Source organism: Erythrolamprus reginae, chromosome 3, assembly GCF_031021105.1.
Source record: "Erythrolamprus reginae isolate rEryReg1 chromosome 3, rEryReg1.hap1, whole genome shotgun sequence".
In the NCBI taxonomy this organism is placed as follows: Eukaryota; Metazoa; Chordata; class Lepidosauria; order Squamata; family Dipsadidae; genus Erythrolamprus; species Erythrolamprus reginae.
This window is the reverse complement of record NC_091952.1, coordinates 201,452,476-201,479,663: the sequence shown is the minus strand read 5'-3', so window position 1 is coordinate 201,479,663 and position 27,188 is coordinate 201,452,476. Positions and strand designations below refer to the sequence as shown.

At 38.0% G+C, this 27,188-nt stretch overlaps 1 protein-coding gene across 8 annotated transcripts in view; it reads right to left on the bottom strand.

Annotated features, from left to right (window-relative positions):
- The window catches only part of GREB1L (GREB1 like retinoic acid receptor coactivator), a 211,239-nt gene that overhangs the window by 128,062 nt on the left and 55,989 nt on the right, over positions 1 to 27,188 (bottom strand). For all 8 annotated transcript variants that reach the window (XM_070747610.1, XM_070747613.1, XM_070747615.1 and 5 more), the window contains one exon: positions 26,930 to 26,978. The gene's annotated coding sequence lies outside the window, so the exon portion shown is untranslated. The remainder of the gene's footprint in view (positions 1 to 26,929; positions 26,979 to 27,188) is intronic.

Below are 27,188 nucleotides of genomic sequence, written 5' to 3'. Positions count from 1 at the left end.
TGTTGCTCCTTGTCTGGCTCTCTGATGCTTTGGAAAATAATGTGTTCCCCTCCTTCCTGTGGCAGCCTCTCAAATATTTGTAGACTACTATCATATTTCACTACTAGAGCATACAAAACATTTACTAGACCAATTCTTAAATACAGCTCATCTGTCTGTAACCCGTACTACATATCAGACATCAATACAATTGAGATAGTACAGAGATATTTCACGAGAAGAGTCCTCCATTCATCTACCCACAATAAAACACCTTATACTACCAGACTTGAAATTTTGGGCTTAGACAATTTAGAACTTTGTTATCTTCGATTCTACCTAAGCATATATCCATAAAATTATCTGCTACAATGTCCTACCTGTCAATGACCACTTCAGCTTCAACCACGACAATACACAAGCAAACAACAAACTTAAGGTAAACCGCTCTAAATTTGATTGCAGAAAATATGACTTCAGCAACAGAATGGTCAATACCTGGAATGCACTACCTGACTCTGTGGTTCCTTCCCCTAACTCCAAAAAATTTAACCTAAAACTACTGATCTTACCCCATTCCTAAGATGTCTGTAAGGAGCGTGCAAAAGTGCACCGATGTGCCTACTGTCCCTGTCCTAATGTTCTTTTTTATTTGTAGCCTTTTCATGTATTCAAAATCATGTTCATACTTTTATCTATTATCTTATATAAATAAATAAATAAGTGTGCGTGCGTATGTGTGCTTGTTTACATATGTGTGTGTGTGTGTGTTTGTGTGTATATATAGTTACATATTTTTGCTGATAAATGAAAATGAAGGGAGCCTAAATAGATCTATTTCGACAGAAAATCAACCATATATACAGTATACAGGGCCAAGAGGCAGAAAGGAATCTGTGATGCTCCTTCAATATACCAGGGTGACTCCACAAAAAATCACACATAACTCTTCCCTGGTACAAGCTGATACAGGAGATGAGCCTAGAGGCTAAGGCCACTGCCTTACAAGGCAGAGCCCCAGGTTCAAATCCCAGTAAGGGTGTAGCTACTTGATGAAGGCAAATAAGCCCGAAATAGATCTATAGTAGATCTATTCATTATCAGCAAAAATATGTTACACACACATACACACACACAGTGGTACCTCTACTTAAAAATGCCTCTACTTAAAAACTTTTCTAGATAAGAACCGGGTGTTCAAGATTTTTTTGCCTCTATTTAAGAACCACTTTCTACTTAAGAACCCGAGCCCGGAAAAAATTCCCAGGAAATTTGAGAGCAGCACGAAGGCCCAGCTAGTTTTCTGCCATTTCCCCTGGGTTTCTCTCTCTGGTGCAGTGTATGGGAGGCAGCCTCACGCCGGGTGTATGGGAGGCGCATGCTCCTCCTCGTCGCCCGTATATATATGTATATACATATACAGTGTCCCCTCGATTTTCGCGGGTTCAAACTTAGTGGATAGCCTATACCACGTTTTTTCAAAAAGTATTAATTAAAAAATACTTCGCGGGTTTTTTTCCTATACCAGTTTTTTCCATCCGATGACATCATACGTCATCACCAAACTAATAATTTTTGCAAATAAATAACAAAAAAAATAATTATTGTTAATAAATAATTATGTTTATAAATATCAGGATCACTATTCAATGGTGAGTACCAGTAATAATGGTGAGTAAATGGTTGTTAAGGGAATGGGAAATGGTAATTTAGGAGTTTAAAGTGTTAAGGGATAGCTTGTGATGCGGTCCATAGCCAAAAATGGTGTATTTACTTCCGCATCTCTACTTCGCGGAAATTCGACTTTCGCTGGTGGTCTCGGAACGCATCCCCCGCGGAAATCGAGGGAACACTGTATACACATACAGTACATACACATATACATGCATCTGTTTAACATCCCTAGAGAAGAGCCTTTCCATGTTTATAATGCCCTTGTCAGTTCCTGGAAAGGAAGAAGTCAAAAGCTGTAGATGAGTTCCACACTGCTTTTGTTCTTGCCTTTTTTGTCTGACTCCACAACCCGTTGTTTTATTTTTTAGATTCAGCCATTATTTACTGTTTCTCTTAACTTGGACAGCAAGCCCTGACCCTAGTTGCTGACCCAGTAAAGCAGTCAGTACTCAGAAGGAAGATAGCACTCAAGAATTGCAAGAAGGCCTTTCCCTGGAAGAAAGACTGAGCAAATGGATGCACTCAAGTGCTATTCCAGATGCCTTGAGTTTGATTTATGAAAGATCACTACCTTTAGAAACAATTGCTGCAGCCGCTTTCTTGTGCTTCATTCCTGCTTCTCAACCATCAATTCCTATAAGTATGCCATGAAATGCCCACTTTTTTACCTTTTTTACCTTTACAAGAGAAATCGCTCTAAGTAGACCTTAAGCATCTCCTTTAAAAAATGTTAGCCACAAATTTAAACTAGGTTAGTGAATGCTCAGTAACAAAATACACTGCTCAAAAAAAAAAAATGGAACACTTAAACAACACAATATAACTCCAAATAAACCAAACTTCTGTGAAATCACTGTCCACTTGGGGAAGCAACACTGCTTGACAATCAATTTCACATGCTGTTGTGCACATTCAACTTTGTACAAAACAAAGTATTCAGTGAGAATATTTCATTCAGATCTAGGATGTGTTATTTGAGTGTTCCCTTTATTTTTTTTTAGCAGTATACGTAAGCATCTTTGAGAGTCCTAAGAGCTTGTTCATATATAATCTAATATCAGTAGTGGGTTCTAAAACCCTTTTCTACCAGTTTGTGCGTGTGCGTTTGCGCATGAGCAGAAGTGTCCCGGGCAGGTGGCAGAGTCTCCCACTGCAGACGCTACCGGTTCATGGAACCGGTCCAAACCGGAAACAACCCACCTCTGTCCAAGATACTTGAAGTCTATACAAACCTCTGAAAATAAAATATAATAGATGCTTCTATATGAGTAACATATATCTTGTAACTGCAACATCATTTTAAAAACATTAAGCATAACATTCATCACCCAGTTCCTCTTTGAAATAACTTATATGCAGATCACAGAAAATCACTAAAAAGTAACATGCAAATATTTTTTTTAAAGGAAAGGAAAACCTATGTTGCTTGCAACACTATTCACTATATCTCTCCTTCCTTTCTGTTCTTGCAAACCAATCTTGTGTCTACCCATCAGTTGTAAGTGATTCCCAACAGTGGTGAGGTTCAAAAAAGTTCACTACCGGTTCTGTGGGCAAGGCTTGAGGGGCATGGCAGGAAAAGGCTACTGCAAAATCTCCATTCCCACCCCACTCCAGGGGTAGGTTACTGCAAAATCCTCAGCTGGGACTCAGGAGGCAGAGAATAGATGGGAGTGGGGCCAGTCAGAGGTGGCATTTACCAGTTCTCCAAACTACTCAAAATTTCCACTACCGGTTCTCCAGAACTGGTCAAACCTGCTGAATCCCATCTCTGGTTCCCAACCTTTTTTTGGCCATCTCCCACCTAAGTATCTCTGAAATTCTGATTCCCCACCCCCGCCCTGTGACATATAATTCTTACTATTCAAAAAATGAATGCCTACTCATGCAGAGGAAGCCTAAAAGGCCATTAACTTAGTTTCCAACTGCTCCATTAAAAATAAAATTATTACCACATGTGGTGGATGTGCTCAATGGTGAAGAAACTTTGGAAAAATATTAGAAACAGATTAGAACAGATTATGACCGAAAAATCCCATTAAGACCTGAACTTTTCCTATTAGGAATAATCAGGCACAAAACAACAAAAGAAGACACATATCTGACACTACAATTGATAACTGCAGCAAGATTGCTATACAGTGATCCCTCAATTTTCGCAGGTTCAAACTTCGTGAAACAGCTATACCATGGTTTTTCAAAGAATATTAATTAAAAAATACTCCACAGTTTTTTTCTATACCACGGTTTTTCCCACCTGATGATGTCATACGTCATCACCAAGAGTCACTTCTCTCTCTCTTTTTCTTTCTTTCCTGTCATTCTCTGCTTCAATCATTTTCTCATTTCTCTTTTTTTCTCCCCTTTTTTCTATCATTTCTCTCTCTCTCTCTACCTTCCACTCTCCCCCCTCTTGATCTCTCTCTCACTCTCTCTTTCTCCCTCTCTCTCTCCCTCTCTGTGAGAACGCCTGCCCCGCCTCTCCTGCAGCCCCCTCGCTGATAGCTGGGACGAAAGCGCTCTCAGCTAAGGGACTGTGAGAGGGGTGGGGCGGGCATTCTCAAAGCGCTCAGAGCGGCTAGTGGCCGAATGAGGAGGATGAGAAGCCATAGCCGCCAGCGCTGCTGCAGGAGGACCCGTGTCCCAAGAAAGCCGGTGAAAGGGGCGGATCGGGTGGGTGGGGGGTAGCGGCGAGGGGGCCGGAGGCCCTGGGGGGGCGGGGGCGGCTGACATTCAAAACAATCTTTGCCGGCCTCCACACTTTCGTCGCTCCCCGCCCCCAACTTCAAGCCTGGCTCCTTGTGCTGCCTTGAAAAAGGGTGCGTGGGGGTAGTTTTTGGCTGTCCATAGCCAAAGATGGTGTTTTTACTTCTGCACCGCTACTTCGCGGAAATTCAACTTTCGCAGGCGGTCTTGGAACGCAACCCCCACGAAAATTGAGGGAACACTGTATCTCAAAGCTGGAAGTTAGAAACTCTCCCCTCGACATTAAACTTAATAATCAAAATTCATGAAGTAGCAGAGATGAATAAGTTAACACTAGAGCTCCAGGAAAAAGATAACACAGAATTTTACAACACTTGGGACAGGTGGTATGACTGGCTAAACAAACAAAAAAAATATTTGAAACTTTAAGACTACACACGCTTCAAAAGAAAATGAATGAAATTAAATAGGAATCTTATAAATCCTTTAACTATGATTATACAAAAATGTAGACAAACTGTTGCTAAACCAATTTATTGATATATTGATGTACTGAGACACCGATTCACAGCTATTAGAAACAATACAACCCAGAAAGAGTAACACAGTCAAATGTAAACTATGTAAATTATGAAATATATGTTATAACAAAGTTTGAAAACAAAATAGAATAATATAAAGTGGCTGTAAGGAACAAGAACCTTCAGGACAGCTGGCGTTTATGTTGATTTATGATCTGATACAAAAGTAATATACATATTGCATTTCTGTATGTTTTTGTATGTTCTATGTGTGTTTCTTTTTCCTCATTCTTTTTGTTATGTTACCGTTTTTGGTTTTTATGTGTAAATACTCAATAAAGATATTTTTTTTTAAATAAAAATAACATGAAGACTTCAACTCCCATAATTCCTGAGCTATCATGATTTGCTTGGGAATTCTGGGAGTTGAAGTCCACAAGTCATAGAAGAACCAACTTTGCCTACCCCATGTCTCATGAAGGGAAGGTTGGAGACAGGATGATAGTTGTTAAATATGTATGGGTCCAGGGAAGGCTTCTTGAGGAGGGGGTGCACCAGTGCCTCCTTGTATGGAGCCGGAAAGGACCCCTCCCTCAAAGAAGTGTTGGTAATCTCCTGGACCCAGCTCCGTGTCACCTCCCTGCTGGCTGAAACCAGCCAGGGGCATGGGTCCAACAAACAGGTGGCGGAACTCACAGCTCCAATGGCCTTGTCCACTTCATTAGGTGTCACCAGGTCAAACTTGCTCTAAACAGGTGGATCAAGTCGGGCCCCTGTCACCTCGACTGACTGGTTGTCAGTCGACTCTGTACTATTGGAGTCAAGATCAGTCTGGATCTGAGCGAATTTATCTGCGAAAACTTATTAAAGGCCTTGGCACTACCCTGCAAGGGCTCCCCAACTCCCCACTGGTTAGGAAGGGAGCAAGTCACCCTAAACAGGGCAGCCAGGCGGAATTCCACAGACGCAATCAGGCTGACATTGTAAGCATGCCTTGTCAACCTGATCGCCACTTTGTAAATCTTAATATGAGCTTTTTCAAGTATTTGGTCAGATTCGGATCTGGTCTTTCTCCAATGCTTCTCCAGACTTCTCTGCTAGAATTTCATTCCCCAGAGCTCCTCGGTAAACCAAGGAGATCTCCAGGGTCTGTTGCCAGAGAGAGGTCGCAAAGGTGCAATTTGGTCTAAAGACTCCGTCGCAGCCATATTACAGGCTGCAGCAAGAGACTCTGCCGAACTGTGTACAAGTGAATCCAGCAAAACCCCAAGTGTCCTTGGAAAACCTTCTGGATCCATCAGGCATCTGGGGCGGAACCTCCTAATCGGTTCTGCCTCCCTGCGGGGAAGGATTGGAGCCTTAAAATCAAGCCACAGTAGAAAATGATCTGAGCAACAAGACCACATGTATCCCTAGGTCCAGCCTCATAAGAAGGGACTCACAACCTGCAATCTCAGGAGCAGTGACCTTACTCAGCTTGGAGGTCTTTTTGGCTATAATTGCCACTCCTCCCCCCCCTTCCCTGGGGTCGCGGCTGGTGCCACCCCTGAAACCTGGATGGGCACATTTTCGAGAGAGGAACTCTTCCCTCTGGGCCCAGCCACGTCTCAATCACACATGCCAGGTCTGCCTCCTCCTCCAGGAGTAAATCCTGGATGAGGGGAGCTTTATTTATAGCAGAACTGGCATTAAGCAACAACAATCTGAGCCCAGGGTCCGGATTTTGCTTGTCACCAATACTCCGAGTCGAGTCCACAGGGCCAGAACAAGGAACCACTTTCAAGCAGCGATCCCTTCTTCCCCGAGAGTGGCCTACCCCATGTCTCCCACCATATCTGCCTCTCCCCAGCAAGACCGGAATATTTCGACCCTCTACCACCCCAGAGATGGGCTCCCCCACTCCTCCTGCCCTCAGGTCACCAGGTAAGCTGGCCCTTCCATTCATCCTATACATTTCATTCATCCCACACAGTTCAAACATTTACACTTCCAATCATATCCATTTATCTAAGTTAAAAACAAAGTCATGTGGCTATGCCACTTAGACCACAAAAAAGTCTATACGGATGGCAAGTTCTGCCACTTTTGGTTGCTTCACTATTAAGTGAAGTTATTAAATGCAATGTTACATCGTTGTGATTTGCAATCTCCTGTTAGCTTCCCTTTGCCTTTACTTTTTTGAAGAAAGCAGCAAAGGTTGCAAATGGAGAGCATGTGATATATATATTCAAACTTACAAAGGACTGATAAAGAACTAAAGGGAGACTAGTATAAGTCTATTTCAAGCTATTTAGCTCTCATCAGCTAGCCATACCCTTCTAGGATTTGAACTTATTTATTTATTAGATTTGTATGCCGCCCTTCTCTGAAGACTTGGGCTGCTTGCTTGTTTAGGCAGTGCTTTTACATTCTAAGCCACAAATTCTCCTCCCTTATCAACTGAGCCATGGGAAAGAATAAATGTTTTTCTGTGGAGCCATCTGGTATAACCAAATATGGCAAGGCGCATATTGCTTCCCTTTTGCCTTTCAGCCTTGCCATAGAAAAACATATTCATTCATTCATTCATTCATTCATTCATTCATTCATTCATTCATTCATTCAATTTTTATGCTGCCCTTCTCCTTAGACTCAGGATGGCTTACAACATGTTAGCAACAGCACTTTTTAACAGAGCCAGCATATTGCCCCCACAATCCAGGTCCTCATTTTATCCACCTGGGAAGGATAGAAGGCTGAGTCAGTACACATATATACTGTACATATGTATAACAACGTGTGTGTGTGTGTGTGTGTGTTTTGTAGTTTTTCATGGGTATATGTATGTAGATTGTTGTGAGTTCGGGTTTTTTCCCATGTAATATATTTTGCTCTGAGTATGGTACAAAGCCAATAACCCACCTCTGTCGTCAGGCAGGGGGGAATTGAGATATTCCTTCCCCCCAGGCCCATACAATTTATGCATGGTATATTTGTGTGTATGTTTGATTTTTAACAAGGGTTTTTAGTTATTTTAAATATTAGATTTGTTATATGTTGTTTTATTATTGTTATTAGCTGCTCCGAGTCTACGGAGAGGGGCGGCATACAAATCTAATAAATGAATGAATGAATGAATGAATAAATAAATAAATAAATAAATAAACAAACAAACAAACTTCAGCCTGAAGATGGAGAATGTGATTTCTCCAAAACATCGCAAAGACACTCAAAATATTACACGGGGAAAAACACGAACACACAACAATCTACATTATACACTGCTCAAAAAAATAAAGGGAACACTTAAACAAGACAATATAACTCCAAGTAAATCAAACTTCTATGAAATCAAACTGTCCACTTAGGAAGCAACACTGATTGACAATCAATTTCACATGCTATTGTGCACATTCAACTTAGTACAGAACAAAGTATCCAATAAGAATATTTCATTCATTCAGATCTAGGATGTGTTATTTGAGTGTTCCTTTATTATTTTTTGAGCACTATACAGTATATCTATATCTATATCTATATGTCTGTCTGTCTGTCTGTCTGTCTGTCTGTCTGTCTGTCTGTCTGTCTGTCTGTCTGTCTGTCTGTCTGTCTGTCTGTCTATCTATCTATCTATCTATCTATCTATCTATCTATCTATCTATCTATTTCTCTGCCTTACAAGGCAGAAGGCCCAGGATCAAATCCCAGTAAGGGTATGGCTAGCTGATAAGGCCAGAACAAGGCCGAAATAGCGCTATCCTAGTCTCCTTGAATTTTAAAAAATTCAGCAAAACATATGACACACACACACACACACAGAGTATTATTTTCATTATCAGCAAAAATATGTTATACATGCATACATACATACTTTTGTAAAATAACAATTTCCATACTGAAGCAGAGTGTTGGGGCAAATAGAAAGATAGAAAGACCCAGATATTGAATTTCATGTATACACCTCCGCCTTCTTCACCCCCACCTCAAAACCTATCATTGTTGGCTTCTGTGTTCTTCAGGGTGGTTTGGAAACTCACCAGCGTGCTACCGATTACATTTCCACCCTAGTTAGTTTAACCTTTGGAACATGTCAGTCGGTGGATAGACCATTAGGTAAGGTCAGCACAACCCTGCCCATGCCAGCATTCTCTCTCTATTTGCTCAGAAAACAACAGTGCATTCCACAAACCCTTCCCTGTGAATGCAACTTCTAGCTGATCTTCTCTCTTGCTATTGGATACAGCAATAAATTATCCCTTTGAACTAAATGCATATTCATTTGCACTTTTTACACTTTGAAAAAGGCCTTTGTCTATAATATTAAGAGATTTTATCAGAATTGTATTAAATTCTTTTTTAATGGTGCTTCTCAAAATAAATTAACAGCATGCAAACAATAACTTGTGGGAAAGTTGAATACAATTAAAATAACAAAGTTCATATTAATTTTTACATTTCTCTTTAGGGGTTTTTTTTGTACTAAAAGGGGATTTGTTTACAAACACATACTATGCACAAACAATCCTTGCATACTTTCTGCCTAAATATTTCTGCAGATGGAAACAGATCTAACAAAGGAGTGATTATTTATTTCATGTTTATTTATTCCCACATTTCTTATTTTTACAAATAACTCAAAGCAGCAAGCATATCCAATACCTTCCTCCTTCTATTTTTACCATAACAGCAACTCTGTAAGGTGGATTGGGCTGAGAAAGAGTGACTGTCTCAAAGTCATCCAGCCCACTTTCATGGCTAAAGCAAGAGCAGAACTCAGGGTTTTCTGTTTTCTGGCCTGGTGCCTTAACCTTCAGACCAAACTTGCCCTCGTTATGTTTCTCATTAGGCCTCAATCCTTGATTATAAATATTCAGAACAACAGAATTTGAAGGGACTTTGGAGATCTTCTAGTCCAACACCCTGCTCAGACAGGAAACCTTACACCACTTCAGAAAAATGGTGGTCCAATCTGTTCTTAAAAATTTCCAGTGTTGGAGCATTCACAATTTATGGAGGTGTTCCACTGATTAATTGTTCTAATTGTCAGGAAATTTCTCCTTAATTCTAGGTTGCTTCTCTCCTTGATTAGTTTCCATCCACTGCTTTATGTCCTGCCTTCTAGCACTTTGGAGAATAAGTTGACTCCTTCTTTTTTGTGGCAACCCTTTGGATCATTGCTCTTCAAGCTTGGTAACTTTAAGACTTGTGGATTTCAACTCTCAGAATTCTCCACCTAGGATAACTGGAGAATTCTCTCAATTCTGGGAGTTGAAATCCATAAGTCTTAAAGTTGCCAAGTTTGGGGATCCCTGCCTTAGATATTGGATCACTGCTATCATGCCACCCCTAGTCCTTCTTTTCATACAATTTATTTGGTTGGCATACAAATATGATTACATAAACGAAGAGAAGTACAAGAACATTATAAAACAGCAAATGGAGTATACTGCATAGAAACATAGAAGTCTGACGGCAGAAAAAGACCTCATGGTCCATCTAATCTGCCCTTATACTATTTTCTGTATTTTATCTTAGGATGGATATATGTTTATCCCAGGCATGTTTAAATTCAGTTACTGGGATAAACATAAATCCATCCTAAGATAAAATACAAAAAATAGTATAAGGGCAGACTAGATGGACCATGAGGTCTTTTTCTGCCGTCAGACTTCTATGTTTCTATGTTTCTATGCAGTATACAGTACTCCATTTGCTGTTCATAGTTCTTCTGCATAGAAGCATAGTTCTATTTACTGCACTAGTAAATTGGTAGTCCTATTCCCACACCAACCATATCCTCAATCTCACTAGCCCTCCTTCTACGTATCTTCATTATCATTCCCACATCCTTCCACAGTTGGGGATTCACATTTCGACGCAGGGAGCCATTCAAATCAACATTGTCCAAAGTTTGAATCCTGGAACTCACTGCTCCTAGTCTATAGGAGACTTCAATAATGAGGATATTTGGTAGAGAGCAGAACCAAATGCTCATGCACACTCCTCACTCACCTCGAGTGAAATGTTGAAGGCAAAAGTAGGAAAAGAAGATTGAATTGGTTGTTTCTCTGCATCTAGGGAACGTTTGTTGGGCCTATTTAGCACGTGGATGGGGGACCCGTAGAGAAATCTAAGATTTGAATTAGTTTGGGAAGTTAAAAAACACATCTCAGGAGGCAGTATTTATCCATTATTATTATTATTATTATTATTATTATTATTATTATTAATTAGATTTGTATGCCGCCCCTCTCCGCACATGCTAGCTAAAGCATTACATAATCCAATTAACTCTGATTTATAGATTCATATAACCTATTACAGCTTATTAGATATTTTGTGTAAATATTATGTAAAATATAGTTTTATATTATTTTACATTTTTACAACGAATTTGAATTTTTGAGATACAAACCCAGGGTTTAAGATTTTTTTGCCTCTTCTTACAAACTATTTTCACTTTACAAACTCACCACCGCCGCTGGGATGCCCCGCCTCCGGACTTCCATTGCCAGCAAAGCACCCGTTTTTGCACTGCTGGGATTCCCCTGAGGCTCCCCTCCATGGGAAACCCCACCTCCGGACTTCCGTGTTTTTGTGATGCTGCAGGAGAATCCCAGCATCACAAAAATGGGCGCTTCGCTGGCAATGGAATTCCGGAGGTGGGGTTTCCCAGCGAGGGGAGCCTCAGTGAAATCGCAGCATCACAAAAACACAGAGGTCGGGAGGTGGGGTTTCGAGGACTTCGGTGTTTTTGCGATGCTGCGATTTCACTGAGGCTCCCTTTGCTGGGAAACCCCACCTCCGGACTTCCGTTGCCAGCGAAGCGCTCGTTTTTGCGATGCTGGGATTCCCCTGCAGCATTGCAAAAACACAGAAGTCCGGAGGTGGGGTTTTCCATGGAAGGGAGCCTCATGGGAATCCCAGCAGCGCAAAAATGGGCACTTCGGCTGGCAAAAGGAGTGAATTTTGGGCTTGCACGCATTAATCGCTTTTCCATTGATTCCTATGGGAAACATTGTTTCGTCTTACAAACTTTTCACCTTAAGAACCTCGTCACGGAACCAATTAAGTTTGTAAGACAAGGTATCACTGTATTTCAATAACAGAGGTTAATATTCTTTCTGTATGCTTTTGAAGAGTGTACACCTAACACATGTAGCAGACTTCTCGTTAAACTGGAAACTCTCCATTTGAAAACAGACACAATGTTCTCCTTTGGAGAGAGAGTAGGGAGTACTCACAGCTGGCTAAAAGCAAACAATTCAATTGCATTTTATTCAAACTTTAATTTTGAATTTTTTTTTTTTTTAAAGTTGCATTCTAAATGTACAGAATCTAGCATGGCATTTCTGATTTTAAAAAACTTATTTTGAAATACAGTAGTCCCTTACCTATCGCTGGTGTTACGTTCCAGACCCAGCCGCGATAGGTGAAATCCGCGATGTGGAATTTATCGACTGATAGTACTTATTTAAGTATTTATATTGTAATTGTTTGGTAAGTTTTCATTGTTTTAAGTGTTTATAAACCCTTCCCACACAGTATTTATTTTAGATACAGTACAGTATTTAAATACAGTATTTACAATTTTAGATTTTTTATTTTTTTTAAACCTGCCGATCAGGTTCGGCGGGCTGTTTAAATCTGCCGATCGACTTCCTCAGAAACCCGCAAACCAGCGAAGATCCGCGAATGATTTTTCTCATTAATATTTCTTGAAAACCCGCGATGAAGTGAAGCCGCAGTAGGTGAAGCGCGGTATAGCGAGGGACTACTGTAGTGCGTCTATTTTCTGTATGGTTTAAATAATAACATCTCATTGAACATCTATTTTACAATCCATTAGATACTTGCTTAATGTGAATTCTTCTCTGTTGCTACTTTATTGTAAACCCATCTTCTCTCTGCATCATTATTTAATGGCATTATTTAATTTCACGTTTTAAAATGGTAAGAATAGTATTGAAAAAAGACAAGCAATGCTCCCCCCCCCCCCATTTCTCAAAGATTAAAGGATTTAGTTCCTTTAAAGATGCTTGGAATGGAAATCCTCCTTAGAATCAATCCACAGTCTTTTTTGAACAATCGTGGATTGAGCCAAATGATGTGATGAATGTTTTCTAAATACCCTCAAAGATGCTTAGAAAACTGCAAGGTAAGGACAATTAAGTCTTTTTTCTTTGGAGTTCCTGTCCTGTCACAAATCAGAAGGGTGACAAGCTAGTCTTCCCAAGTAGTGGAAATGTTGTGTGTGCATGAGCACAATTAATCTGTGGCAGCCTTGACAAAGAAGTTCCTTGACAAAACAGTTTTCTGATTTCCTTGCAGGACAGAGTCTGTTTTGATCCATCTTTCCTGCTTCCTGATCTCTTCTTACCGACTAAAAACATCAGCAGATCTGCCTATCAGCTGAGACAGCGGGAGGGAGAAGCCTAAATGATGGATGATGAAACACTCTTCTGCCATTGCTATTTAATGGTAAGAATCTATTGGTAGAAACTTACTTTACAGCAGTTAAACAAATATAATGGTTACCCAACCGACCATTGTGCCGTTTGAGCAAATCTAAAAGAACCAAGTGGAGATTAGCTGATTATGCTAAACCAGATTCTAAATCCAGCCACCAGTCATATCTCACTGAAAGGACAGTTCAAATATATGCAGATTGGAGGAGAATTACTGTTGCTGTTTTTATGTTTCATAAACACAGATTTCTTACACAATTTTCATTAAATCAGTACTCTGCATTAAATCATACCACAACCTTTTCCGAAAAACAAGATGGTGACCGCATGCACAGTGCCGCAAAGTCGGCTTCTGCGCATTTGCTGGGCGAAAAAAAAACCCAGTAAAAAATTCAAAAAGAAAATTAACCCCCACCTCCAAAAGCCAAGATGTTGACCGCACACACGATGCTAGAAACCCAGCTTCTGTGCATGTGCAGAAGGAAAAAACAACCTGGAAAATAAACCTACCCCACCCCCTAATTTTTTTTAAAAAATCCCCCTTCTAAAAACTGAAAACAAGATAGCAACCACATGCACAGTGCCAGAAACTCATGTGCAAAAAAGGGGGGAGGGGAAAATTATTTTTTTTAAATTATTTTTAAAAATTAATTTTTTTTAAAAAAAGAGATGGCATTGTGACCTCACCAGCGAGTCGGTACCAGTTCAACAACAACCCACTTCTGAAATAGGTCAATAAAAAATGTCAGTACTCTATCTCACAAGCTCTCAAAGCTAGTATTTAATCATCCGGCACTCTTTGTAATATGTTTATTTGGGGGGGGAAACCTATGTAAAAAATTTGACTTCATTCAAAATATAGATTTTATGAAATTGATCTGTATAAAGTAGTGATGGCTAACCTTTTCCTCGTCATGTGCCGAAAGCGCAAGTGTGCCAGCCCCCATAATACAATGCGTACACCCCTGCATGTGCACTTGACCCAGGGGTGGGCTGCTGCCCAGATGGGGGAGGGACGCAGTTTGATAGTGAAAATGGAGTTCCATCCCAGAGCACCCAATTTGCAATGAAAGTTGAAAGAAAATGCATAAGCCACGGCCACAGTGTGGTAGTAAAACTTTTGGTAGCCCTTCATTGACCTGACCCCCCACTGCCCCCGCACGTGACCCCCCCCCCATGCTTCCCATTTCCTGAGCGCATGCACACATGACCCCCCCACATCTAGGCCTAGTAGCATTCCCTGCAGCTTCCTGGGACCAAAAACAGGCTGTGGGTGAGCCACTGCATCCCCCCTGCTTCCCTGCCCCCATGCATGTTTGTGTAATCCCTCCCCACGTATGCATATACATCTCCCGCTTGTGACCCCCACGCATCTCAACAATCACTGGTCAACGGGAGGTGCGCATGCACAGTAGAGCTCATCTTAGCAAAGGCTCTGCGTGCCAGCTGTGCCAGGTGTGTCATAGGTTCACTATCACTGATATAAAATAGTCTTCTAAAAAGTGGCATGATCTAAATAGGACAAAGGAAAAGGGAGTGTATATATGTATGGTTCATACTGAGTAAATATTATGATATTATTTACTAGCAATGCATTTTGCTATTGCTTTATTAGTAAGACCCCTGTGATTTCAACCATTGCTCTCATCTTGGCAACTTCAGTTCTTGAATTTAGTTCTGTTTATCACCAGCCTATAGCTCTCACCATCAGCTTGTCATTGTTTGAAAAGAATAATGGGTTCCAACAGATGAAGGAGCCTTACAAACACAGTGCTTGATTGCAGGCATTCAGACTCCAACAATGAGAAAGCCTAGAGTAGCTAAACAAGCTTCATCTTGCAAGTCATTCAGCAAAACTAAAATCAGACAAGTTCAAGCACTTCCAGGAATAGCAAGGTAGAAAACATACACTTCATTAATTACTGGAAATAATTATCTTTACACAAGGATTAGGTTTTAATATTAATGCTCACACATTATTTAGTTGTGAGTAGGAAGTCCCAAAGGCAACTGGACTTTTTAAAAAAAACCATTTCGCTTCTCATCCAATAATCTTCTTCAGAATCAATTGATTAGGAGGGAGAGGTCCAGAGGTGGGCTGGTAAGGTGGAACGGTTACGTGTGCTCGACCCCGTGGCTCTGAGTGCTGGTGGAGTCCAGTGCAATTCTGCTACTGCACCTGGGCAGGTAACAAAATTGCACGTGGACACGCAGGTGAGCCTATGGATATCCCATGGATATCCAAAGTCATCTATGTAAAATGGGCAGATATGTAAGAGTCATCTATGTAAGATGGGCAGATATATAAATTAAATATAAATAAATACTTAAATGGAAGCCACTGAGAAGAATCTAGATGAAGCAAAGCAATCTGTTCATGCTTATAAAATGATATTGAATATATCAAAAAATTATATGTGCTTTGAAACACATGGAGAGAGGTTCGCTGGGGGGGGGGGCATGTACAGGAATCATTGCTTTACAAAAAACTCATCTAAATACTTTCTGAAGTATGCAATAATATTTATTATTGAGCCACAGAGTATAATCTAGTCTAATTGAGATTGCAGTTTTCCATAATAAGCATTCATTGTTTGGGAATGTTCTTGCATGCTTAAATGATATTTGTGGCCAAAACCTCCCCCCCCCCTTTAATCTGAAATATCCAAGTACCCCTAAATGACATAAGCATTTTGCATATAGATTAGAATTCTTTATTGTCCAAGTGTGATTGGAAACACGAGGAATTTGTCTCGAGTGCATAAGTTATCAGTGTATACACAAACAATTGCAGCTACCAAAAATGGTGCCTGAACCCATCACTGTACATGTTAGACAAGCACTGCTTTGTCTATACCAGTGGTTCCCAACCTTTTTTTGGCCATGCTCCCCCCCCTCAATGACATATAATTCTTATTATTCAAAAAGTAAACTACTCAGGCGGAGGAAGCCTAAAAGGCCATTAACTAGGTTTAAACAAGGTTCCAATTGCCCCCCTGTCGGATGTGGGAACCAGGGGTCTATACTAATTACCAATATTTTTCTATACATTATTCAAAGCAAGACTTGGAAAGAGATCAGGATCTTTCTCCAAGGCAAATGTGACAGGTGAAAAAATTCTTCTTCTTCTATAGATACAGAATGCTTCCTTTATAAAACTTATTTGGATTTTTTTTTTCTTTAGCGAATTTCAGAACAATAACTAGCACAAGTTGTACAGTTATATCAGTTTTTACAACTGTTTCATTATTTTATTTTGTTTGCGGTAGTGCATATAGCTTTATTTTTAAAAAAACTCTCAACCTATTATGTTGACTGATGGAAAGTTATGAGTACATTCTTTAATAATAAAAATAAAAAACATGATTACATTTTAGACATAACAACTGCATAGAGGAAAACTCTATGCATATTTAATCAAGAAATGCCTGGTGATAAATTTGCCACAAAAGTATCCACAGCAACTTAAATGTGAATAAAAACATTTTTGCATGTAGAAAAGTATTACAAAAAACAAAAACTAAGTCTGTTATAGTCATTTTTCTCTTCTTGAATGAAAAATTACCCTCCTAATAGACTCATGTATTAATCTTTGCAGTTAACATTTCACTTCTGAGTGATCTGTTTCCAGAGAAGGCTAGTTAGACAAGAATCTTTAGAAACCTATATTAGCAGGCCTGGGAACAACAGCAAAGGTTTATGGTAGTCTTTATACTCTTTTGGAGTCACTGCCAAAAAAAAAAGCAGCCTGAAGCAAGATGTGAGGACCAAGTGAACTTTCAAGTTTATCTATGCCATGATAACATGACTATTTAGATTTGGCGGTGCGTTATAATTTTGTTTTGTTTTGTTTTCCCTGTTTTCTGGTGAATGTTCTGCTTGATAGCCTTTTCCCAGAACTACAAAAAGGAGGCATGAAAGGAGGCATGGGAATGAAAATTTCACCTATCTGAAATTTTTTTGCTCCCCTTAGAAACATAGAAACATAGAAGTCTGACGGCAGAAAAAGACCTCATGGTCCATCTAGTCTGCCCTTATACTATTTTCTGTATTTTATCTTAGGATGGATATGTGTTTATCCCAGGCATGTTTAAATTCAGTTACTGTGGATTTATCTACCACGTCTGCTGGAAGTTTGTTCCAAGGATCTACTACTCTTTCAGTAAAATAATATTTTCTCATGTTGCTTTTGATCTTTCCCCCAACTAACTTCAGATTGTGTCCCCTTGTTCTTGTGTTCACTTTCCTATTAAAAACACTTCCCTCCTGGACCTTATTTAACTCTTTAATATATTTAAATGTTTCATGTCCCCCCTTTTCCTTCTGTTCTCCAGACTATACAGATTGAGTTCATTAAGTCTTTCCTGATACGTTTTATGCTTAAGACCTTCCACCATTCTTGTAGCCTGACTTTGGACCCGTTCAATTTTGTCAATATCTTTTTGTAGATGAGGTCTCCAGAACTGAACACAGTATTCCAAATGTGGTCTCACCAGCATTCTATATAGCGGGATCATAATCTTTCAATCAAAAGTCAAGTTTAGAATCTCGTGTTTTAATTTCCTACCGAAGATTATATCTATATAGATATAGACCTCATGGATTCTTAATATTCTTCATATTTATAGAGATCCAAATATTCTAAGCTTGTAAGAAGTTGAAACATATCTTCTTTCTTCGCAACTTCACACTGACTGTATTCCCAGTCTTTGTCCACTGAGAGTGATTGAAATAGTTCACCAAGAATAATGACTTTAACAGTGTGAATAAAATTTTTTTCTTTCATTTTATTGCAATAAACTCAGAGGGAAAAACTTTCAAATTTTAATTTAAAATAATCAAAATGAAGATTCTTAAATAAGCAAAATAAAATCATGTAAGTCCCAGCTGATCTGTCCATTCTGACATTATATCAACCACACAGAAGTTATAAACCCTTTCAGCACTGTATTGGTAACAAGGAATCTTCGTTTGCTTCCACCTGGATTTCAATTCTCAAAAGAGTTAGGATTTAACTCAGTAAGATTACAGTAATAGCAAGGAACCAGGTAAATTGTTCATGCTTCTTGAATCATATATTTATTGAATTGTCTTTTTTTATAAAATAACTGGAGCAAAGCTGGTCCAACAACAAATCATGTTGTAGATAATAATAATAATAATAATAATTATTATTATTATTATTATTATTATTATTATTATTATTATTATTTAGATTTGTATGCCACCCCTATCAGAAGACTCGGGGCACTCATGAGATGCACTGATCCTACCAGATATTGGAGGAGGAGAACTGCATTAATCTATGGTGACAAAAAATCAGGGATCTGATAAAATTTAAATCCTGTATTACTATTTTGTGCATCTGGTGAAGTAAGCTGCAGCCCATGAAACTTTATGCTTTTTAATAAAATGTATTGGTTGAATTAGATACTACAAGAATCCTGTTGGGCTTTTTACCACATTACTGTAGTGTATTATTGGCTTCATCATTTGGGTAAAGATAAAAATAAAAAAAAGGTTTACAGCTAAATCGCATGTGCACACATTTAAAAGGAACTTGGGGAGAGTTATATGGATTGGGTAATTGTGCAAAAGAAAGGGTTAATTCTTTACCCAAGATTGCCACTTCAGATGAAAAGCTCTTGCTCCCTCTCTCCCTCTCAGAGAGAGAGTGTGAGATCTCCATCCCCTGGGAGCAATTTAAACTGGAGTATAAAGTGGCTTGAGGCCCTGCAATTATGTTTAAAAAGCACACAGCAAATACATGTAGAGAGAGAATTAGCATCTGCCTCATTTAAAAGGCAGCTGTTTATTTCAGGATATGATTGATTGATTGATTGATATTTTATTTTATTTTATTTTATTTTATTTATTTTTTAATTAGATTTGTATGCCGCCCCTCTCCGGGCAGGAATAGTGAAAATATACATGCAGTTTTCAAATCCTACAATGAAGGATTAATTCTATAATGACATTCTTACTGTATGCTCCACTCCAACATAATACCTAACATAAACTAAGAAAATATGCTCTTCAGATGTGTTGGTTTACAAAACCCTAAACACTAGATATGTTGGATAGGATTTTTGGGGATTATAATGCAAAACAGCCAAACAGCACTGTTGTGTATTATTGTCATAAGTTTTATGTTGTTTTATGTAGTTACTTGAAAGTAGTGCGAGATCAGAAGATGTTGAGAGATCTGGTCCATAGAATTGCCAAGAGCCAGACATGACTGGATGGATCATTCAGGTACTTGAAATACATTTGATTCTTTAAATTTAAAAACAGACTTAACCTTCAGAGTGCTTGCTCTAAATCCTAGGTCACCAACCAGTGGTTCACAGACCACTGGCGGTCCATGAAAAAATTTTGGTGGTCCATGGAGAAATCTTAACCCCTGGGCCAGATATGGCCAAGGGCAATTAATCCAATCCATGTGCGGGAGCACAATGCCATATTGCCCATCACCCTGCCCAGCCCCCATTCTTAAGGCTGAGCGCAAAGCTCACCTTCAATATAGTGATGGGAATAGGAAGGTAAGAACAAGAACTCGCTCTGCTACAGCTCTGGAATATGGGACTGACTTTCCCAACATCAGCAAGCCACCCTCAAATAAGCTTCAATTATTTTGTAATAATTACACTAACTTTAATAATTTTGTTACAATTAAACAATCTCTAAATATTTTGTTATGATTAAATAAGCATTTACAATTATGTTACAATTAAGTAAGCATTTATAATTTTGTTATATTAAATAGGTGCATTTCACATTAATAAAACGGAAGTTCTCTGATCATTATTTTACTAGTGAATTTATCTTTTTTTAAAAAAATCATATGTGATCTGCCAGACTTAAAATTATGAGTTAGGATCCGTGGGATTTAAAATTATGAATTTGATGGCCTACAGGATTTAAAATTATGACCTTGGTGGTCCCTGAGATCCAAAAGGTTGGGGACCCCTGCTTTAAATCACTGAAACATGGACTTGCTCCTTATTACTCAACACATTCTAAAGTCAATGCCGCATTTTAAAAACATTGTAGATAATTTGATTTAGCTCCTTAAACAAACCACCCCACATCCATTCTGGCACCAAGCAAGGTCCTTGACACTGCACAATGAACCTCAGTGGAAATGTCGGATCAGCACATTAGCAGAATTCAAATATCACAAATTCCAGGCACTAAATACTTACTTTAGTAAAAACAAATGCAAACCGAACCAACAAAAATGCAAAGATTTTTCCCCCCAGCAACTCAACATTTTTTTCTTGGACACTATGAAAAAAGTATTTTCTTTCTTCTGTTTCAAAATTGGACTCCGGGGAACTTACAATCATGAACCATGCCAATTTTCCAGTATTTCCCCTTTCAATGTAGTCATACAGAATTCCTGTCCGATAAGAAAATAGAAGGAAGAAACAGCTGCTAATCGCTTTACTCTGATGTCAATGCCTTAGTTAAGCAATCAACCAAGTCAAACAATTTCTTGGGCTCAAATCTCTTTATCCAAGAAAGCAAGCAAAAGGCATGAAGGAGTTAAATAGCCTGCTCCCAGAAACAATGCCAATCCCCATCCCCTCCCCAACACACACACACACACACACACACACACACACACACACACACACGTCAGCTGGGCTTTGAAGAACTGTGCAGGCACATGCAGCTCTGCCCTCACTTGAAGAAATAAAAAAAAACCTACAGAGAAACCTTGTCAGATCAACAGTTTGCAACAACAAGGACCACTAGAAGTTCACAGTTACTCTTCACTGATGGTTTACACCAAACATGTGAATGTCCAGGTTCAACAAAAAAAGTACCCCACACAATTAATTTTTTAACCCACAACAGATAGAAAAGGCCAATTAACATTTTCAGTACACATTAATATTGTCAAATTTAAAAGCAATTTCATCTGCAAACTCCTTAGAATGATGTGGACTTAAGGAATTTCAGGCATCTTCCTACACAAGAAGCTCTTAATAGAAGCAACATCAAATTCAATAGGTTTACATATAAAAATATTGGTAACCAAGTGTTTTGATCGAGTCTACTGACTGCAGCAAACTATCCTCTGAAAAGGGGGTATGTATACTGTATATGTATGTATAGCTGGTAAAACAAGAGTGATACATTAGATTCACACATAATACTAACCTTCAGTTAATAAAATAGAGTATAATTTGTTCTCTCAATATGCTAAACTATAATCCCTGGTTTATAAACTACAGTAATTGAATATACACAAGAAAATAAATCAAAGCAAAACAAGCAGCAAAAAAAGTTCACTATAGTATCTGTGGCTACTTTCACAGAAAGAGAAATGATGACTCTGAGAAATTTAGAATTTCAACCACTCCCATTAATGTGGAGAAGTGATATACATTCACTAGACACTTTATATTCCATATTGATGTAAATGACAGTTTCTCTCAGCAACTTCTAAATGCATAATTAAAAGGAAGGGATACAACAACAGATTGTGAAAAAATAGTATCCTATTAATCTAAATTGGCCAGTTTTATTCTTGATCTAGGATTCTTTAAATCCACTGGGAAAACAGTGGAAACATATTACATTATCTCAATGTTAGTAAGGCACTCTTCCTCCAGTTAACATTCCTTGGATGCATAGCCCTACAGTTCTATACTATGTAAATTGGCTCGGGCTAAAACTTGATTCAGACTTTAAGAGTGCTGCCAATCCTGCTGTAAAATTTTAATTTGCCTCTAAAATATGCTAGAATGAATGCCTAACTACCCGTATTTAAAAAGATTAGCCTTGGGGAAATATAATATCCATTTACAAGGGAATAAGCCCCATTAAATTTAATGAGTTTAATACTGACTAGATGGATTTGTAGGACTGTACTAGGGATTGCCTTGACTTTTCTCCAAGCAATTGGCTCAAGAACAGCTTTTCAAACCAATTCTCAGATTAAAAATCTGGCCTACTTTCCCAGGGAGCAAATGCGATTGAACTGTACATATCAATACAAGCAGCATTATCAAGTGAAGCATTTAAGGTACCTAAAATACTGTAAAGGGGGTTGGATTCTGAGATCAATCAACTGAGTTCAACATATCAATTAAAGCATGCTGGGTTGCTATAAAAATAGAAAAAGAGGATGTAGATTACTTCTGACCAGCTTTCTCTCTCCAGTCCTTTGTATTTTTGTTCCATGGGTTTAGAGCCCTCCAGAACAATATGGGAAGTGACATGTAGAATTGTTACAGAAGGCTCCACTAAATTTCCCTCTATTCTTCAATTCTTAGAGACCCAAAGTGGAGGAACACCCTTCTGGAAAACAAAACAGGGCTTTTTAGAAATAAAAGGACTCTGATAGTTACTGTGTTCAGTTCTGGAGACCTCACCTACAAAAAGATATTGACAAAATTGAACGGGTCCAAAGACGGGCTACAAGAATGGTGGAAGGTCTTAAGCATAAAACGTATCAGGAAAGACTTAATGAACTCAATCTGTATAGTCTGGAGGACAGAAGGAAAAGGGGGGACATGATCGAAACATTTAAATATATTAAAGGGTTAAATAAGGTTCAGGAGGGAAGTGTTTTTAATAGGAAAGTGAACACAAGAACAAGGGGACACAATCTGAAGTTAGTTGGGGGAAAGATCAAAAGCAACATGAGAAAATATTATTTTACTGAAAGAGTAGTAGATCCTTGGAACAAACTTCCAGCAGACGTGGTAGATAAATCCACAGTAACTGAATTTAAACATGCCTGGGATAAACATATATCCATCCTAAGATAAAATACAGAAAATAGTATAAGGGCAGACTAGATGGACCAGGAGGTCTTTTTCTGACGTCAGACTTCTATGTTTCTATGTTTCTAAACTGTCACTAGGAACATTGGTAAATAAATAACCTTTAAGTGTTTATAGTTATTACATCACAAAACACAGAGCATGTATTATATTTAATAGGACAGAATTCAATCTGATGAAGATTAAGGTGTCTGACTTCTTCATTATTTGGAGCTTGTATTCTCACCACCGTAGTCAGTATTTTCAAAGGATAATGTTTTATTCAGTGCTGCTCATTCAATATATTACAAATGAATGGACGCTGAATGAGTGACAGATGATGTTTTTGTACATTTTCACCTCTATGGTGGTTGTCAACTCAACTATTTCTATGTTTGGTCTCTTTTTCATAAAGGCAACCTAACCATTTTTTTAGCCTTTCAAATACATGTCTTCTTAATTGTAACTTAGTAGCAGTACAATGGTTAATAAACTTCATAATTCAAAAAAAGTCAAATACACAACAGAGGGAGAACCATCATATTTGCTGCAGGCATTTTGAGGAGTGGCTCTTTGATTCTGTTGGAGAAAATCACAAGGTCCATAACCTTGGAATGAATGGGCAACTTAATCTTGATCAGCTAGCAGTGTTTTGGATGAGTTCAGGAACACTGCAACCTTCTTTCAAAGCAACCAACTACATCTTGAAAAAGACACAGCTGTTCAATTATTCAAAGAGAGGGTTTTGTTTGCATTCCTTTGCATAACAAAACACTTGTTTTGAATGCCTTTCAATCCTAATGGAATTGTTTAGACCTTAGATCACAGCTACTGAGGATGCCATTCTCTCAAGGATAACATCAAGAGAAGCCACATTCCAAGGAGCTGAAGCAAGTGGTCAGACAACCAAAAGCCCAAGTGGAGGATTATCCATCCGATTCTCTGTTCTTTGCCACTATAGAAGCAGCAGTCTAGGGTGGGGGAAATTCGTGTTTGGTGGTAGGTTGAAATTAGTTCCCTCCTATTTTAAACTAAACCTTTTAAGTCAGGACAACATCACCTACCTCTCACAGCAGCTTGCCTGTTACCAGTGTACAAATCACCAAACTATGAAGGAAGACACTAAGGGTAGATCAACAATAACCATTGCCATAAAGCATGGAGATGTACTAATTCCTAATCACTATGAAAGGATTCTGTTTTCTTGGGGCAACTGGATAAGTAATTCATAAGATCTAATTACCAAAACAATGCATTTAAGTAGAATTGTATGTTACCTTCAAAATCTTTACACTTTTATGATATGAAAGTATTCATCAACATTGTAGTCAGCTTGCTGAATACATTTCCATCTATTACATGAAAAGAGAAGTTCACCTCTGTTTGTATTGTATTTCTCAGATGTTATTCCGAAAGAAAATTTCACACAAAATGTCACTATGCTGAAAGAGTATAAGGTCTTGTGTATTTATACCACACAGGATTATTTAGTTAGTAGGAGGGTCTTATTTGCTGTTTTAGAAGTTTGTTAAGTGCCTTTTGCCCCGTTTTACACCTTTTTTTTGCCCTAGTTGTTAAATGAATCATTGCATTTGAAAAGTTAGTAACCTGGTTGTGAAGCGAATCTGGCTTCCCCACTGACTTTGCTTGTCAGGTGGTTTTAAAATATCCTCACAGGATCCTGGGACACAGCAGTGGCCATAAATCATCAATCATCAATAAACTTATGGACAAGCCATCAACATTCTACTGTAGAAATTATTCTGATTTTGGATTATGCTACCTACGTTCTACTGTACAAATTATTCTGATTTTGGATTATGCTACCGACGTTCTACTGTACAAATTATTCTGATTTTGGATTATGCTACCTACGTTCTACTGTAGAAATTATTCTGATTTTGGATTATGCTACCTACGTTCTACTGTAGAAATTATTCTGATTTTGGATTATGCTACCTACGTTCTACTGTACAAATTATTCTGATTTTGGATTATGCTACCTACGTTCTACTGTAGAAATTATTCTGATTTTGGATTATGCTACCTACGTTCTACTGTACAAATTATTCTGATTTTGGATTATGCTACCTACGTTCTACTGTAGAAATTATTCTGATTTTGGATTATGCTACCTACGTTCTACTGTACAAATTATTCTGATTTTGGATTATGCTACCTACGTTCTACTGTAGAAATTATTCTGATTTTGGATTATGCTACCTACGTTCTACTGTACAAATTATTCTGATTTTGGATTATGCTACCTACGTTCTACTGTAGAAATTATTCTGATTTTGGATTATGCTACCGACGTTCTACTGTACAAATTATTCTGATTTTGGATTATGCTACCGACGTTCTGCTGTACAAATTATTCTGATTTTGGATTATGCTACCTACGTTCTACTGTAGAAATTATTCTGATTTTGGATTATGCTACCTACGTTCTACTGTACAAATTATTCTGATTTTGGATTATGCTACCGACGTTCTGCTGTACAAATTATTCTGATTTTGGATTATGCTACCTACGTTCTACTGTACAAATTATTCTGATTTTGGATTATGCTACCGACGTTCTGCTGTACAAATTATTCTGATTTTGGATTATGCTACCTACGTTCTACTGTACAAATTATTCTGATTTTGGATTATGCTACCGACGTTCTGCTGTACAAATTATTCTGATTTTGGATTATTCCTCTTCTGCATTTCCTCTGAAGAAGAAAAAGGACAATGCATGGGATCATCTCTTTGCAGGGAGCCTTTTCTTCCTGTGCATGTAGAAGAAAGTGGTGACTTCACACTCCATGTGAGTGCTGCCTCTCCTTAGAGATATTTTCGTAGAGTTAAAAATGCACATCAAATGTCATTATATAAATCATTAAAAGAAGTACAATGGAAAAAGATATTGCAACTTTACAGACCTACAAGTCTGAAGGATTTATACTTGTGTCCTTCACCATGTGGTTTTAAAACTTGAAGTCCTTTTAAGTACATAACAATTAAACAGGAAATAGCAAAGTCATAATCAGTAACCTTAGATCTTTTTGAAGTGCAAAGAAACCAAATGACATCCTACTGAGTAAAACAACATCACACCTTTACAGAAGTGTCTGATGAGGGAAAAAGCATTCAATGGCTATCCTATTGTACAGTGAGTATTTAGAAACCGTGTAACGTAATAAAAAGATTCAAAAAGATTTATCCAATATTTCCTATTTGCATTTCACTTTTAGAAACGTCCTTAAAAGGTTGTTCAAAAATTTAAAAATAAATCCAATCTGAATCTATTTAAAAATAGCTTTAAATGTGAACTTCAACTTTAAGTGTGAAAATAATGTAAAAATATTCAATTGTCTGTTCTTAAAGAAAAGCCAAATGTAAAAAACAGAAGTAGAAAACCAAGTCTAGATCATTATATGACTATGTACAGTTTACTTAATATCAGAGTCTAATATTATTAATAGTGATTTAACATTTTTAAAAGAAGATATACAGTATACACCATCCAGCTTTAATGAAGACAATTATTTCAAGATAAAACAAATAAGGCTATTTGCCACACTGTACCGCAGTTAGAATTATGTTGCATTAAAGCAATACTTTTTTTCCAAATATTAAGCATGTTTTCCCCAATATTAAGCATATCACCCACAATATTAGTGAAGAGAAAGTCACTGAAATTTAAAATTATGGAAAAAGATTCAAACTTTTTATATTTGTACACAGTCCAGAAATTATATTTTAGTAACTCCAGATTTTTTTTAAAATTAAAACAATAAACTACCGTAATATAAAAATGAAATAGAACATGTACCTCTTCAATAGGGAAATACAGGTTATGTAGATATGTAATTAAAATCTCCCTGTGGAACAAAAAAAACGAAAGAAAAATTTAGGATGGTATCAGATGTTGCCATAAACAAACATAGTAATCTTGTCTTTCCCCACTTTAGTGGTCTCTAGATCAATTCAACTACTATACACATCAAACTTTTGAATTACTGATCTTGAGTTCAATTTCTCTGGAGGGAACAAAGCAGAAGCGTGAAATGTAAAAGGCAAAGAAAACACCA